At 40.9% G+C, this 18571-nt stretch overlaps 1 long non-coding RNA gene across 1 annotated transcript in view; it reads right to left on the reverse strand.

The window, feature by feature from the left end:
- LOC134810102 (uncharacterized) overlaps nucleotides 1–6367 on the reverse strand; it is a 378845-nt gene extending 372478 nt beyond the window's left edge. Inside the window, exon 1 of the long non-coding RNA XR_010157319.1 lies at nucleotides 6177–6367. This is a non-coding gene — a long non-coding RNA (uncharacterized LOC134810102). The remainder of the gene's footprint in view (nucleotides 1–6176) is intronic.
- Between the last annotated feature and the right edge of the window lie 12204 nt (nucleotides 6368–18571).

Raw genomic sequence — 18571 nt, forward strand, 5'->3', positions numbered from 1 at the left:
GACATAATCAAGATTGTTATAGTGTGTGCGAAGAGATTTCACCCCAACAGAGAGGGCTAGGCAGAGCATTCAGAAAAAATCATGTTTTTGTCTTATATTATAGTCTTACTTTTACTATTCTATTAATAGTGACACAACTCAACAGATTCCAGAAAATATATATCTAAGACCAAATTTAACCCAAGTGTTATCAATCCCTGAACCAACAAACACTCTCAAAGATAACATGCAGCACCTCATTTCAAGTAATTAAGCATATTGGAATCTGTCTTGATTCTAGCAGTGAAGAATCCAAAGCTCCTATCTGACAGGTTAATGAGGATTTGAAATGAATAGTATTACTAATGAGAGTCTTTGGAAATTAATCATATCATATTATTATTAACAACTGCAAAAGCTAAACTTCCAGAGATTAGATTACATGGCATAATTTTGAAATGTGAATAAGCCAATATTAAAGTGACAGAAGGCTATTTCCAAGTGGGATTAATAAAACATAAAGCATAGAATAAAAATTAAGAATGGGTAAGGCAATTAAGATGTTCCTTCATTTAAATATATACATTAAAATGCAGTATTTTGTTTGATAAGTCATTTGTGCTATTGTTTTTGCCACTTACCTTAAGTTCTACAAGAGAGAAGAAATAAATGCTGGAAGAATATTTTGATATTATGAAAATTGAGGTATAAAATAGCACAATTCTATTTACCCAGGAAGTTCTACTCCAACATAAGGCATCATATATCATTCCAAATTCTTTAATTGGCTCCTTTTTAGGAAATTCATAAGTGTGTCTGATTGAGAATGCCATTCTAGAAGTTTTCAAAGTAGGGCATCTTTACAGCCACCACTCCTATCCTTCAAGTGTATGGTGGGCGTGTCCAGTAATGATGGACTAGTAGCCAAACACATATTATCAATGCCTCACACAGTTTTGAGATTTGCTGTCCCTCCTGGTAGGGAAGAAAGAGGCAGATTTTACTAAATAGGCATTGTCATTCATTCAGGAACACTGAATGAGCACCTCGTATTTATCTGGCACTGTGCTGGATGCTGGAGATCCGGTCGTGAGCAAAATAGACATAGACCCTGAGCTCATGAAGCTAAACCTCTAATGATGGAAACAGACATTAACCCAGCACCAAAATGAATTTCAAGGAAGTGATAAAAGGCCAAGAGTTGTGAAAAATAATGTTTAAGCAGCAGGCAAGTTCAGGCCATGTTTTATCATTTTCCTAGGTTCAGTGCGAAGCCATTTAAGGGGAGTGTGTGTGTGTCTGTGTGTGTTGGGGAGGTGTGTGTAACATGACAGATGTGCATATGAAAGAGATCTGCTGTCTGCTATGTGAGCGGTCTGGAAGCAAGCAAGGGGGTAAGTATGGAAAGACCATTTAAAAGGTTATAGCAGTAGTTCAGGCAGAAGGACTTGGATCTTGGTATCTTAGACTATAGAAGAGGTGATAATGATAGAAAAAAAGTAGACAGATTCAGAAGATCTTAACAAGGTCCACATACAGGGCATGAAAATGAATTGAATATGCAGGAATAAGATCTTTAAAATGCACTCAGTAGGAGAGTTTCCAGAACTGCCTTGTGAGGTTGATAAGATTATTGTCATTTTATGTATAAGAAAGTAAATGTTTAGAAAGCAAAAAAGGACAAAAGTTAGACTTCCAACCCAAGTCTATCTGAGTTAGAAGCCCATGTCTTCTTCCATGAGACAAGTTTCATGTGAAGCAGAACGTGACCTTCAACACTGTCACCCACATATTTGTGAACATTCTCTCACTGTATTAGTCCTTCTTATTTCTCTGTTCTTAACTTTTGCTCACAGAACTAACCTTTATTATTATACTTCCTGCTCCATTAGGCATCATAACCCTTATGACATTTATGTTCTCCTACCACTACTGTTTTTTTAACCAAGGTTCCCCTGTTGGCTTTGAAAAGGATGATGAGGATTTTTTTTTTCTGTTGTAGTTTATGCAGTTGTCTTCCTCTTCCTCCTAAGTTGGCTAGACAAAATTCCTTTCTGTAGCATCTGTCCATTGGTTTGCTTTTTATATACCAGTGAAAATAAATTTCCCCTGGACTCTACTCTCTTGCGTTAGCTTCTTAAGCTTCCTCCCCTCTTCTGTTAATAACTGTCTCAACAGTGTCAAAGTTCTTTGGGAGGTCTCAAAACCATACACAAAGTCAAGACAGCAAATTATGTAATATGACTTTTCTCACCCCCTTTATTTCTCCTTCTTTTATTAACTGCTCCCACATACCAAAGATTTACTGACCTTATTCCTTGATCAGTAATGTCACATATAATGCTTTCTTGTCTTTTAAACATTTATGACCTAGTCAAATTTCTTCAGGGATTGGAATAATTTTTTTTTTGAATCAATGAATACACTTCCTACTGGATAGAAAGTATGGCAGCTATTCTCAGATCACCAGATGCAGCCAAATGGCCATGTGGATGTCCATCCATCTTCCTGGTCCAAGCTGACATATTATGTGTGCCAGAATTAGTGAGGTGGAGTATTGCAGGGGTTTAGGGCAGGGGTCTCCAACCCCTAGGCTGTGGACCGGTACTACTCTTTGGCCTGTTAGGAACTGGGCCACACAGCAGGAGGCGAGCATCTAGTAAGCAAGCATTACCACCTGAGCTCTGCCTCCTGTCAGGTCAGTGAGAGCATTAAATTCTTACAGGGGCACAAACACCACTGTGAACTGCACATATGAGGGATTTAGGTTGCGTGCTCCTTGTGAGAATCTAATGCTTGATGATCTGAGGTGGAACAGTTTCATCCCAAAACCATACCCCCACCATCTGTGGGAAAATTGTCTTCCACAAACCAGTTCCTGGTGCCAAAAAGGTTGGGGACCACTGTTTTCAGAATGTATGGTAATACTGCATAGTAGTTATCTACTTAATACCACCCTTGCTAGCTGTATGATCTTGGGTAAGTTACATAATCTCTATTCCTGAATTTTTATGATGCATATACTCACAATAGTATTATGTACTTGATAGATTGTTATGAGGATTAAGTGAATAAATGCATGTAACATACTTATCTTAGTGCCTGGCACATAGATACGCAATAAATACTGGTTATTATCATCATTGTCATCAATCATCTCTCCAACTAGATTCTAAATTTATTAAGGACAGAGGTTGTGTTTTATACCTCACTGCATCCTCAGAACTTGCCATCTAACCTCACTTTATAGTAATGATAGAGTTTGAAAGGGTTGTTGTTAATTTTGCTGAGCAGTTTTAGTGCTTCTCTTAAACTAGACAATATATTTCTATGAGTCATTCAATAGGAAATTTTCTATTTATGACGCCACTCATTTCACCCATTTAAGGAAATGTGAAATGTTGCTGAGTATATATTATTATATATAAAATATAAATGATTAATTTCTTTATATTACCCAAAAAATCCATTTATAGCACAAATTCACCTTTGTTAACTATATACAATAATGGGTGGCAATTAAACAGATTAAGGATAAATTGAAGTCAGAGATTGCACTCAGGGGAGAATTATTTGTAATGTTAAGAAATAAATATCTATGGAGACCAGGTGCTCAGAGTACAAAGAAGACAGGTGGGGAGAGCCCAGAGCAAGAGTAAGGGCCCTCACCCTGGATAGAGGGCCCAAAAGATGAAACAGTCCAGTCTTCAGGTCACCATTTCATTCTTCACAGCCACAACCAAGTAAGGAGACTAAGACAACACCAAGTCACCCCTCCTTTATGGATCACTTCAGCTCCCATGGACCCATCCACCTGTTTGCTTATAAGCCCTGTTTCAGTTCTCTATTGCTACACAACAAACCACCCCAATACTCAGTGGCTTTAAATGACAATTTATTATTATCTTATGTAGTTCTTGACTTGGCCAGGCTCAGCTGGGCACTTTTCTCGCATTGTTTTCTCAAGCAGTTACAATCAGATGGCAGATGGGGCTGGGGTCACCTGAATTCTTGACTTGGGCTGGCCAACTAAGATGGCTTCATCTCTCACATGTCTGATGACTCAGATGGTTGGCACAGCTGGGCAATGCTCAGACACCTCTGTCTCCATGCAGTCTCTCCACATGGCTAGCTTAGACATCCTCAGGACGTATAGTCTCAGGGAAATCTTTTTTTTTTTTTTTTTTTTTTTGAGACAGAGTCTGGCTCTGGCACCCATGCTAGACTGCAGCAGCGTGATCTTGGCTCACTGCAGCCTCTGCCTCCTGGGTGCTAGCAATTCTCCCGCCTCAGCCTCCCGAGTAGCTAGGACCACAGGCATGCGCCACCACACCTGGCTAGCAGGCTGACTTCTTACATGGTGGCTGGCTCCCCCAAAAGAAAGCATCCCAAGAAACCCAGGCAAAATCTACAAGGCTTCAAAATGCACTTTAAGAATCTGGCAGCAGCACTTCTGTCTCATTTTATTAGCCAACCCGGGTTCAATGGGCAGAGACCACACAAGGGCTCAATTTCCAGTTATGCTTCATTAGGGAGGGAGCTATCTTTGGAGAGTAACTACCATAGCTTCAAAGCTTCTCAGGCAAGTCCTGGCTCATGTGTATGGGGAAGCCAGGGAAAGACATCTCATCTTTTGCCAACAGTTTCCTGCCAATTTCAGGTGGGAAAGGGGGCAAACAAAAAATACTTTTTGTAAAGCTTCTGTCTTTGTTAAATCCTCAAAATCTTTGGATAAAAGTTCCTATCGAGGAAGGAATTTAAGAAATTTCTATTAAGATTTGGAAATTCACAATCAAAACAAGCCATTTGAAGGGCAGAGAAGTTATTAAGCAAAAATGACAAGTAAGAAGTTAAAAAAAAGGCAACACTTCATCTGCTTCCCCTGGTCTGAGATGGAGTTTGGACACCAGAATGTTCATTTCTGTCTAAATGTTTTCCCTAAAAGAAATGTTTAGGTAGCAAATATTGTGTAGAAATATATTATCTGTTTCTCGAATAATGAAGTAAAATCAGAAATAAGCCCAATGCCTCCTGATTTCATCCTGCCAAAAGTTTTATTAAGCTTTTTTGTCAAATAAGTCTCAAGAAAAAGGAAAAAAGGGACCCTTCCTCTCTTTTAGTTCTAGATTCCTCTTCATTTCTCATAGGAATAAACCAGGAGCCATGGATTTCATGAACATGCTTAAGGGTCCACAAACCAGTGCCTGAACGAGATGTGAGCTCTAAGTCATGTTGCCAAGCCAGATGTTTTCTTTTTCAGAAATGATTTTGCATCTCTTATCTTTCCCTCCCATTCATAAGTGGGATAATTAAAATGGATTGAGCATCCACTGGACATAAGGTAATATATTCAGTGCTCTTTCCAAAAATCTCTTATCTTCATTTTCCCATAAAGCAGAGACTAGATATACACGGTTGCTTTCACTGGTATTTATCTTCAAACAACAGGCAGGTGTTAAAAGGTAGTTAGGAAGGTCACAAATGTGTGTAGTAAAGACTGCTCACAGGTTTCTTCAGTGTCATATACACATGGCCCTCGTGTGTCATTTCTGCACACAGTGACAGAATATTTCTGAGAACCATTTAGAACATATAAAGTGTGCATGTATTACTTCATATTACCTCATTCTGCCCAGTCCTATTTATCCTTGGAGAAAGTTCCACTTTTGGATTTAGTGGAAATATCTCCAATTCATCCAACTCAGGGATAAGCATATGACCCAGGAAAATCATTTGAACCTTTGGATCTAAGGCCTCTGTGCCACTAGACTTTTCAGTTATGTGAGTCAATAAGATCCTCTCCCCTCTCCTTCATAGGCTATTTGGGGTTGGGTTTCTGCAGTTGTAGCTATAAAGTTCTAACTAATACAAAATTGCTTTAGGTCAAACCAAACAAAAGCATTCCAGCTACATGGTAGCACAGTCACTGAACAACTAGGAAGATGCATCATTTTGGCAGCTACAAGGCTGAGCTTGCCAAAGCCTTACAGTCAACAGAGCTATTAAGAGTATTTCAGCCCCCATGTGAATTAACTGGTTTGAGCATTTTGGGGTCTCTTTCTCCTGCCTACATACCCAGTGTATCAGTCAGGGTCCCAACAAGTATATTTAATCAAGTGCTAACTTACAGAGAGGTGAGCAGGATTCACAACGGATGGGTACCCAGAGACAAGCAACAATGAGAAGGCTTTACCAACCTGTGTTACAATCCTCAGAAAAAGCAGGAACCCTGGTGGGGCCCCTCAGCAGAAGCTGCCATCATGGAGGAATGCATGCCAGAGATATAACACCAAGGCAGGGAAGCAGCAAGGAAGACATGACCCAACCCCTCTCTCCTTCTGTCTTCTGATCTGCCTGTGTGTGCCGTTGGCCAAACCCAATGGAAGCCAGCTGGCAGGAAGTCCGGTGATGCAGACCTCAAACAGTCATTTCCCTTGAACAGACAGCAGTGCAGAAAAAGAATCAGCAAATGAAACCAAGAATGAGTGGGACACCTACCCACCCCCTGTTTTGGTAAAAATTATATAACACCATTAAAGAATCATTGGGATAAAACGTGGGGGGAGCACATTGTTTTTAACTCCGCATGCTTGGTGCAAGAATTTTCACTGTCCAGAATTTCCTTCCCGTCTTTGCGCATATGAATCTGCACCATCTCTTCAGAGATGATTTTAAAACTTAAAGTATATCATTTTCGGTTTTAACATTATCACGTAAACCTTTTCACTCAGCATTTTCTCACTTGTTCCCTAGATAGCCTTATATATTGAGGATATAGAAGAAAATAGAAAAGGAGCATGGAAGCTCTAAAGCCAGGCTCGGGGATGACAAAGAACCCTAAGTGTTTGATGTTCCTCACATTCTCTGAAGAACAAATGCACCCAAGTGTATGGTCTTTAACAAGATGAATGCACACACTAGGATGTTTTGCTTTGTTTTCGTGCATTCTCAGCATAAATTTTCAGGCAGACATTTCTCCTTAATACATACAGTATACACGAAATTGTCTTTGGCTATAAAAATGCATTAACGGCTCCAAAGGAGCAATTACACCATACACTGTAAATGCACATTAAGACTAATACAGTATACTTATCTAAACCTCAATGAATTCAGAGCTATGGTATCACAAGTCCAAAGGTGACTCAGATTAGTTCAAGATATAAGACCCCAGGGGGAGAGGGCTTTCCTCTGCTGTGTCAATTACAATGATACAGGTATAAAGCAAGGACCTGATCTCATTTTGTTGCTTTTTAAAGAAGCTTCAGCACCTAGGATGAGGTTGTATGCACAAAAGAGTGTTTATGCCAGTACATTCCCATGGTGAACTTCTGCAAGCCCTCTGACTCAGGTTAGCCCTTCACATTTGGAAATCACTGTGTCTCATGCAGACGGCGAGTCAATTACTGAGGCTATATGCCTGGTTTTAGAGTAGACTTTATTTATTATCCTTGTTATGGCTGGGATATGGAGGACCCTAACCATAATGTGTGAAATCAGATTCTTCTACTGTTGTATTACAAATCTCATTGGATGCAGTGAATTTGCTTTATTCAGGTCTATTCTGGATTAACAGGAAGGAAAATATGGATTTTTTTAATCCATATAAAAAATGAAGACTTGTTAGAGACTTGTTTCTGATGTTTATGGATTTCTCTTTAGTGCATACAGCCTATGGAAAATTGTTTTTAAGCAATAAACTATAATTGTATTTGGGGACACAGAGGTACTGCTGCCGTATTGCATTCAGCTTGTGGATACATTTCTCTGGCCTATTTTTTTTCTTATACAGACATAAAAATACAAAGACAAACAATAAATTTTCCTCCCTCTACTGCAGCCTTTTCCTCTTCCACTTTATTTTCCACTACATTTCTCGTTTGATATTACCTTTTTAAATTGCTAAATATAAATATTCCACAATGAATGTCTGTAATTAGGTTGTCTGCTTCCCTTCAAGGACTTGTTAGAAAGAGAAAGGGCTTTAATCTAAAGCAAACTAACAGAGCTAGAAGTTAATTAGAAATTAACCATATGTCCTGGGTAAATTATTTATGCTAAGCCATGTGTTACTGTAAAAATAATATACATTTACACTGACTATTGTAAACATAAAATAATTAACAATAAAAGGGAAGATATTATCCCTTAATAGAATCCTTTTGCCAAGACCAATTTAATTTTCTCTCTCATAATACTGAATGATAACTCGAGGTATCTGCTTCATAAATGAAACACAAGTGTTCTTTTATAGTCATTCTACAGTTCCCCTCTTTTCCCTTTTTCTTCTCTCCTCTCTATCCCTTTCTCCCTCTTCTTCATGAAGACTTGTTTTCTGATTTATGTGACCTTTTATCATACTTTTTCCTTCTCTTTTCATTTCTCCTCTTCCTTTGTCTTTTTCTTTCTTTCTTCCAATTGTTTTCTTTTGATTAAAAATGGAATAGATATCTAAAATCTCACTACACATGCTTCTCTTGCCCTTCTCGCCCTATTTTTTGTTGTTTCTCTCTCCTCCTTTTTTCCCTTCCCTCTCTTAGGTATCCAGCCTTCTTATAAAATGTTTATTGTTTGAGCTGCCCAGGAAAAAATGTCCTAAGGTGCAAACATAAAATACAGTATATTTTAATTCTCTCTCCTTTTTCTTCCTTGTTCTATTAGCGAGGACATAAAGGTCATTCAAAATGGACCAACCCTGGAATGTGCTCTCAACCCACTTAGGGGCCTTTGGATTCACCCCAAATGCTGAAATATGTTTGGTTTCTGGGGTGTGCACAAATATGTAATAGAATTTCACAACATCCCTTTTGGGAATAGGGCATTTGTATTCACATACTTCTATATGCATAATCAGTATTAAATACAATCTAATGAAGTGTCTTTGTGTCTAAAATGCAGTTACCTGAGGACTCTCCTTACAAAACATTCATTGAATTTTTTTCCCATTCATGTCTGGCAGCAACAAATACTGTACAGCTTTTACATGGTTAGTGTAGGTGTTGTTAATGTACTTTCCACATCCATTTAAATGCAAATCTTCATGCAAATAATTTGGAGGAGGAAAAAAAAGAGAATGTGTTTAGCTGAAGACAAAGCTGGAGGGATAATAGAAAGCTTGAATAGGGTGTCAGCGGAGGGCTGCACAATAAAAACCTCCCCCGTATGAAAATGAAAACACATTAACAACAGCACAGAGGATTTCTCAATAGGTTCTTACAGTATTGTTGTATGTAAACATGATTCCCAGCAGCTGAAACAGAATGAATGAATTTGGGAGAAATTTACATGTCTCTAGGAGAAGTAAGAGGTCAAAATGGTTGTACAGAACAGACACTTGATCAAGGCCCAAAATACCAACCATGGGCAAATATTTATGCTTCCTTCAGAAATCCAAATTTTAGAAACAAACAGCTAATTGTCCAAATGACTCAATTGTTAAATAGTGCTGTAGGAAGAGTGTTTCAACAAAAAAAATGTAGGAAATGAGCTGAGACTGAATAAATATCACCATACTTGAGAACAGCAACTTTGAGACTGAATTTGGCTCTGGGGAAGGCTGGATTGTGATCCTAGGGAAATTTCCAATTTGCACTATTTGCAGAGAAAACATTACATCAACAAAGGTTAAGTGTTGGCATTAAGAAAAGCAGAACATCCTAGAGTTTCCCAGTTATTTCTATTTTAGGTACCTCTCCAAGTTTCCCTTGGATGCAACCAAAAAAGTTGACAAGAAATGAAGGAGGTTGCAAAATAACAAGGCCAAAGGGCTGGTAATGATATATGAACAGAAAAAAAAAAAAGATCTGTTGGTGTCAAATACTTCCAAATGGATAAATTGTGACACAGGTTGTTATATTTGAAAAAAAATGCTTCAGTTTTCTTGTAGGTTTCATTATTTGCGGTTGCTTCATTTGACAGCACCAACAGAGCCATGGAACTTGGAAGACTTAATTTGGACATATTTTGGAAAGATTTCAATAGACTTCAGGCAGTATTATATGCTCTTTAACTTGGAGTGATTTCACATTTCTTGGAGAGTGCAACTGGCTAGAAAGATCATTTTATTTCCTTGGCTGCATATAGTCCAACAACCCTCCCATCCAACCCCCACCATCGCCTTGCCAAAAGGAAAAAAGAGTAAAAGAAAATAAAACCTTTGCAAAAATTAACTCAATGAATTATGTTTATTCTCCCCACCATGAAAATCTTTTCTTATTTAAATAAATATTTCTTTTCGACACCAGTTCTCCCATTCTTCTATTTATTGCTCTTTGAGATAGCATTAGGAATCTTAAGACTATTTGTCTGCTTCTCCTACTCATCCAGTTCAAACATTCCATATCTGCATGCTTTCTGCCATTGATTTCAAACCCTTAGATTATAACCAGAGTTGGATACATTCGGTAAAAGATTTGACTCTATGCCAGGACATCCGGTGGTATTAGAAAGTGAAAAAGTAAAAAATTTTTTCCCCTGAATAGCAGAAAGAGTTAAGGTTAAGAACAAGGAGAGAAATGGAGACAGCTTGGACTTTGAACAGACTCGTTGGTTTCCAAGCATTAAATTGTCCATTGGAATTAATAAATACATGGCCAGCAGTTTATTTATACTGATGTACATATTTAAGTTATTAGCTTATATTTTAGCTATTAAATATATTTGTCATTTCAAATATTTATATATTTATTAAATATTCAAATTATCAAATATATTTGTTAATAAATATATATTTATATTTATATTTATATTTATATATTCGCTTTTCCATAAGGAATAGGCCAGGAGGAAGATATCTTCATCAGGATAAGCTAGATAATGCCATGACAAAAATGCCCAAAATTTTCACTTATGTAATCCAACGAAAACTTACTCTTGCTCAGTCAATATCCACTGTGTGAGTTCAGGAGAGTTTTCAGGGCAACTGATCTCCATTCAGTGACTCAAGTCATCCAGGCTCATGAGGGGTCCACTTTCTTGTAACTGCACCATCCTGAGGCTGGGGGCATCTCTTTTGCCACAGAGGGAGAAGAGGGCTGCAACTGCAATCAAATACTTGGGCTTGGTAGTACACATCATTTTTTCTTGTAGCCCATTAGCCAAAACTAGTCACATGACAGTGAGAGCAATATATGACCCGCCCATATTCTCAGAGGGCCTAGAGAAGTAGATATGAGTAAGAAAGTCTCTAGCACAGAGGAATATGGTGGTAATCAATGTGATTATTCTCCTTTAAAAATCTATAGTATACTTAGTCCTTTGCCTATCATATTCAACATTCATTTTTGGAATCTCTTTGTAGGCTTATCTATTTCACTCTTGATGGCTTGAGAGATCTTTGAGATTAGAAAACACATTTTGCTCAATTTTTAATACCCCACTGACCTTGCATATAGCGGGTACTCTATAAATATTAATCTAACTAAATGAAAGTATTCTTCCTAAGATAATCATGAAGGTTTCTCTGTCTTTTCTTGGTACAAATATCACCTCACGATCCTTGGAAAATTATTCAGTGCCTGGACACACAGAAGTTATAGGTAAGTGCAGAATTCAGTGGCCCAGCTGGACTGCATCAGTAAATAACACTGAGAATATTTTCTTGTCGTGCCAGAAAAAAAAATAAAAAGGCAGTTTCACAAAAGAGATGCTATGGGGTGCTATGAAAATAACACTGGACTAGAGTCTGGAAAATTGAGTTCTTGTGCCAGCTCTGGCCTTAACTCACTGTAGGACCTGTGTATTCACATCAACTCACCCAGCCTCAGTTTCTTTAGACATAAAGGGATGGAGTCGAACCTCTGAAGTCCTTTCCAGATCACACATGCAATACTGCATGAATTGTGCAACCTAAAGGAATTTTTAGATAATTTTTTCAAAAACTTTCCAGTGTTTGTTCATGAGATCTGGAGTAAGAAAATTTGGGGAAAAAGTAATCTTTAGCATCCTCTTACCTCTCCTTGTTAAGGCCCTTTTTTATTTCCGTGCCCTGCTCACTGTGTCCCTTGGTCATCCGGCATCCCCTCCTCCCCCATTATTGTTTAGCTGAAAATTCACTATCCTGAATTCACATCAAAGCTTATTTATTTTTCCTATTTTCCTTTGATATAGGAATCAGCTAAGTTCTAAATAATAAATGTCAGCTAAACATTTGTAACTCCCCAGTGTGTATAGACTTGATGGTAGCAGTTCCCTGAATCCTTTGGGGGAAGCTGAAGGCACCAGATCCTCCCTCCCCACAAACAGTGGTAGTCACCTTATGCATATATGACCCAGAGCTGGCCTAGAAGATGCTCTTGTCTAGGGCTTTGAAACCTAGCATAGTAATGCCAAAGCACGAGAACTGCTTGGATTCACCTACAGCAGGAGATGTGATAGGAAGGAATATCCTCATTAATTGAGGAGGAGGCTGCAGATGGAGAGGTTGTCCCTTCAGTAGCAGAGGTCCTGTCCTATAGTACTGGTGGTAGTGACATTCTGGTCAGGCTGCTTCAGCTAAAATATGACGGCACGACTCCCTGATTGTTGACTCTCCTGGCTTCTGTCCACTTTCCCAATTCTAGTTCTTCAATCTCCTATCAATTCTGAAGCCCCCAAGAACTTTGTGAAATTTCACCTATTTGCTTAACGACACTGGAGACCATTTTTGTCCCTCACAACTAAAAGATTCCTAATGAACTTAGAGATTGTGGCTGATAATTAGATAGTTTGCTACCGTAACCAGAATATATTTCTTCTTAACAGAGCTTGCCTGGTTTGACCATTGAGCTGCCTAAAGCATGTTATTGTTTCTATAGTGTCAACAAATATGCTATCCCATTTCATCCTCTCATTGATCCCAGAAGGGCACAAGATATAAAAATATAAATATTTCCAGCTGGGCATGGAAGCTCACATCTGTAACTCCATATTTCCAGCTAGGCATGGCAGCTCACATCTGTAATCCCAACACTTTGGGAGGCCGAGGCAGGAGGATCACTTGAGGCCAGGAGTTTGAGACCAGCTTGATCACATAGAGAGATCTTGTTTCTACAAAAAATTCAAAAATTAAACAGGCATGGTGGCATGCGCCTGTAGTTCTAGCTACTTGGGAGGCTGAGGGGAGTGGATCACTTGAGCCCAGGAGTTTGAGACTGCAGTGGGCTAGGATTGCACCACTGTACTCCAGCCTGGGTAAAAGAGTGAAACCCTGTCTCCAAAATAAAAAAAGAAAAGAAAAGAAAAATAAATAAATATTTCTAACTCGGTGGTGGTAAATTTAAGGTTCCCAGATAGTAATTGACTTGACCAAGGTCAATGCAGTATTAAGGAATAAATCAAGATTCATAACCAGAACTGATCTATGTTCAGTCTTTTTACTATACCACTTTGTCTTCTCCAAAGGAGTTGCTTTAACTGCAATAGCCCAACATAGAAAAGGCTTTTTTATCAGCAGATGGAAGGGAATGCTCCTGAAATTTTGCCCAAAGGACTGGCCCCTTGCTTGTACAGGCATAAGTAATCACCAGCTTGCTTAATTCTAGCTCTGCACATTGCCATGACTCAGTGCCACTGGCTCTCCAACAGGATATAAATAGACCCTCAGAGGAAAAGCAGATTCATGACAATTAACAGTCTATGTGGTATAGCACAGCCACAGAAACTAAATGGCTATATCGATTGTGCCCCCTTAAAAGGTGTAAAACTTCCTCTTTCATATTTCATTTCAGCCTGTAACTTTTTTGACATTGTCATATCACCTCCCCTGTCCCTGCTATTTTGACTTCTTCCGGATCTGGATGCAGTATGAATTCTAGAAGTACAAATTCTTTAAAATGCCATCCAAGAGGCTTAATCTGTTTTCTAAATTTCCACCTGTCTGAAGTCTGTCCTGTACACCTTCTTCTAATCTAAACACTTGTTTTTTAGTGTTGCTTCTTAAAAGAATGAGCAGGCCTTAAAAGCTGATGTTTTGGCAAAGACAGAGTACAGGAAAAGTTACCTGAACTAAGCAACTTGGAGAAACAAGTTTGAAAGATAGTGCCCCAGCTGCAAGTGGTGTGTGAGGGGTAGACCACACCTCAGTCTGAGGGTTGGTTAAGCTAGTGAGTGAGTATCAGAGATGGATTAAAATGACTGTGGCTATAAGGAAGATGAATAGAGCAAGAGCATGAATAATGACACCAGAATAACAGGCATATTTCCATTCCTCTTTATACACAATTGAGCCACTAGAATTTGAAAGCAGAGTTGTAATTGCTAGAGAACCTCACTCATTAGAAGGAGTAATTTTGAAGGGGAACATTCCTAGGGATTGAAGATGGTATAACAACTGTGTGAGAATCCCCTAAGAAGTGTGTGAAAGAGGAGACTAGCAGTGAGCAACTCTAGTTCCTGCTACAATTCACTGTGGACAGGGAACAACTCCTATGGAACTTCATGAAGGAAGCCTAAACCTCTGTCATCCACTGGGTTTTGTGAGCAGCCCCATTCTGCTTTCTATCATGGAGAGTAACAAGAAATTGAAAATGAATATGAGTTTTGTGGCTTACAGATATGTAAACATTCATATCCTTCACAGAGGCCGGGCACGGTGGCTCACGCCTGTAATCCCAGCACTTTGGGGGGCCAAGGCGGACGCATCACCAGGTCAGGAGATCAAGACCATCCTGGCTAACACTGTGAAACCCCGTCTCTACTAAAAATACAAAAAATTAGCCGGGCTCGGTGGTGGGCGCCTGTAGTCCCAGCAACTAGGGAGGCTGAGGCAGGAGAATGGCGTGAACTGGGGTAGCGGAGCTTGCAGTGAGCCGAGATAGCACCACTGCACTCTGGCCTAGGCGAAAGAGCGACACTCCGCCTCAAAAAAAAAAAAAAAAAGAGTTAGATCGCAGAAAATTAAAAAAAGATAACAGCCAGAAAAAAAATGGTATATAGCCCACATCCCTGGGGTAGGGCCAGCAGTAAAAATGGAAGAGAGAGAGCAGGGAAGCCTACTTGTGACCCTTTAACATGACTGAAACGATTCTGCCATCCAGACTACCCAAAGAGATTCACTTTATCAGTCAGTGTTTTTTACTGCAGACAACAGAATCTATTATTGATAATATAAAGAGAAAGGGAATTATTATAGAAAGTAACCGAGCTCACAAAGCCATTGGGTGATTTGAAAGAACAGGCTCTAAACAGAAATTTCAGAAACAACTTCCTTAACTCCTCCAGAGAAGTGCCACATTAAAAGATTTGGTTGCAACACAGGCCTCGGTTGCAATTACGAAGTGCCGAAACAAGGAGCTGCCTCTGCAGCCACCAGCCCCAGAACTACACTGCCTCTGACCTACACTGGCCAGAAGGTTAGATCTCTATGCATATAGCCACAGCCACTTGCTCTTTTACTCCTTCCAAATCTCACGTGATGTGAGAGGTGACAGCGTGCTAGCAGCCCTCACAGCCCTTGCTCACTCTAGGCACCTCCTCTGCCTGGGCTCCCACTTTGGTGGCACTTGGGGAGCACTTCAGTCCCCCCGCTGCACTGTGGGAGCCCCTTCCTGGGCTGGCCGAGGCCAGAGCCGGGTCCCACAGCTTGCGGGGAGGTGTGGAGGGAGAGGCGCCGGCGGGAACCAGGGCTGTGCACTGTGCTTGCGGGCCAGCACAAGTTCCCGGTGGATGTGGGCTCCGCGGCCCACACTCAGAGCGGCCGGCCGATGCTGCCGGCCCTGGGCAATGAGGGGCTTAGCACCCGGGCCAGCGGCTGCAGAGGGTGTGCTGGGTTCCCCCGGCAGTGCTGGCCCACCAGCGCTGCGCTCGATTTCTCGCAGGGCCTTAGCTGCTTCCCCGCCGGGCAGGGCTCAGGACCTGCAGCCCCCCATGCCTGAGCCTCCCCCACCCTCCATGGGCTCCTGTGCCCCCAAGCGTCCCTGACGAGCGCCGCCCCCTGCTCCACTGGCACCCAGTCCCATCGACCACCCAAGGGCTGAGGAGTATGGGCGCACGGCGAGGGACTAGCAGGCAGCTCCACCTGCGCCCCCGTGCGGGATCCACTGGGTGAAGCCAGCTGGGCTCCTGAGTGGTGGGGGCTTGGAGAACCTTTATGTCTAGCTAAGGGATTGTAAATACACCAATCGGCACTCTGTATCTAGCTCAAGGTTTGTAAACACACCAATCAGCACCCTGTGTCTAGCTCAGGGTTTGTGAATGCACCAATGGACACTCTGTATCTAGCTACTCTGGTGGGGACTTGGAGAACCTTTGTGTCCACACTCTGTATAGCTAATCTAGTGGGGAGGTGGAGAACCTTTGTGTCTACCTCAGGGATTGTAAATGCACCAATCAGCACTCTGTCAAAACAGACCACTCGGCTCTCTGTAAAATGGACCAATCAGCAGGATGTGAGTGGGGCCAGATAAGAGAATTAAAGCAGGCTGCCCAAGCCAGCAGTGGCAACCCGTTCGGGTCCCCTTCCACACTGTGGAAGCTTTGTTTTTTCGCTCTTTGCAATAAATCTTGCTGCTGCTCACTCTTTGGGTCCACACTGCCTTTATGAGCTGTAACACTCACCACGAAGGTCTGCATCTTCACTCCTGAGCCAGCAAGACCACGAACCCACCAGAAGGAAGAAACTCCCAACACATCCGAAGATCAGAAGGAACAAACTCCAGACACGCCGCCTTTAAGAACTGTAACACTCACCGCGAGGGTCCGTGGCTTCATTCTTGAAGTCAGTGAGACCAAGAACCCACCAATTCCGGACACAGATGTGTCCACTTGAAGAATGAAGGTCAGAGGTACCTCTAACTGCAAAGGAATCTGTGAGATACAGTTTCCAGCTTACCAGGCTACCATGTCTAGGAGGACATGCTAGAAAGAAGAGGTCTTAAGCAGGAAGATCTGCAGCATCTGCCACATTGACCCTCTGCTACCCATGCTTGTTGGTCTCTAAACTAAAGGCAAGGCTGCAAGGGTATTTGCTTGTTATAAAGTAATATGTTTGTTCTTGGGAAATTACAATCCAGATTTCATCTTAAACACATAAATCAGGTTCCCACTGGAACTCCCTTCCTCTTCAGCCAAAGACCATCAGGAAAATTGGCAAGAAAAATTGTCTCTGAGTAAAAGCAAGAAGGCTTGCCTAGGGACTGCCCTCTCCTCAATTTTCTGGAGATGTGGATTGGCATGAAGAGAAGAACAGGAATATTTCTCAAGCTCATAAAACAAAAGCTCTGTAAAATACCCAGGCATAGCCAAAGCCTTGATCTCAGGGGCTGGACATTTAATTAGGGATTCTGAGAGTTTAGTAACAAACGATCTGATTGGCAAGACTCCTTTTAGGCCACTTAAAATGTGCATGGACTGTCTCAGGAGTGCAAACTGGAGGAAAGCTTGGGGTCAGGAGCAATAAGACTGTGATAAAAAGAAGCAGAGCTTAAGTGTTTTGTTACTAATCTAGACCTGGGTTTTGTCTGTCTGTTTGTTTGTTAGAAATGAAGTCTTGCTCTGTTGCCCAGGCTAGAGTGCAACGACATAATGGTAGCCCATTGCAGACTCGAACTCCTGGGCTCAAGCAATCCTCCTGCCTCAGTATTCTAAGTAGCTAGGACTACAGGTGCATGCCACCACACCCAGCTAATTTTTTTTATTTTTTGTAGAGATGGGGTCTGAATATGTTGCTCAGCCTGATCTTGAACCCCTGGGCTCAAACAATCCTCCTACCTCAGGCACCCAAAGTGTTGGGATTACAGGGGTGAGCCACTGCACCCAGCTTGGACTCAGTTATTTGGCTTCCACTCTGACTAAGGTTATCTTCAAGGTGCAAAACCACCACAACACTGTACATACTCAAAGTTAACTGGTCCCATTTCCCTTGCTCCAGTTTTTCTATGATTAACAAGACATTAGTAATAAATTAAGGGCTTTTTCCACATGAAGCTCGAAGAGCTATTTGCTTGCTTGTTTTAGTTCCGTCATCAAAGACCTTCAGCAGAGACGCGAATCCAAGTATTAATTCTCATGAAAATTCATAACAACATTGGATATTGTTATCTCTAAGGAAAGAAGTACGTGTGACTCTGAGGGTTGCCCTGCCCTTCTGAATACAGTTGACCTTCTGTTAATCATTCTTGTTAGTCATTAAACCAGAGTTATCATAAAATAATGTGTTTGTTAATTGGAAATTAGAATCCCAAAGCAAAGCTGACTTCACCTCTAAAATCACGAGGATCCGGATATAAATCAAGCCTCCACTGGAAGCTGCCATGGGTAACCATGAAATTCAAAATGACATTGCTGTCCTAGAAAAACCTTTGGCCTACTTTCTATTAGGAAAGATCAGAAGAGAGCTTATTTCCCATTTGAAAGAGTGAGTTCTCCTGTTGACAAGAAGATTCCAGGACCACAATCGCAATTTGGAAATGAGAGAAGTCTATTGCTGTAGTACCCTCTTTCTGGAATCTCTTCCATGTAAAACTTCAAGGAACATAGGCCAAACCGTTGGTATGGTTGGGTTTCCAAAGGGCTGTGAAGGCTCCCTTTGTATTTTCTCTGCTTTTAACCTCAGTGTGACTACTCCGTTTGGAAAAGTCACCAGGACTTTGACATGGGCTAAGACTGAAGCCCATCA

Source organism: Pan troglodytes, chromosome 4 (genome assembly GCF_028858775.2).
Source record: "Pan troglodytes isolate AG18354 chromosome 4, NHGRI_mPanTro3-v2.0_pri, whole genome shotgun sequence".
Classification (NCBI taxonomy): Eukaryota; Metazoa; Chordata; class Mammalia; order Primates; family Hominidae; genus Pan; species Pan troglodytes.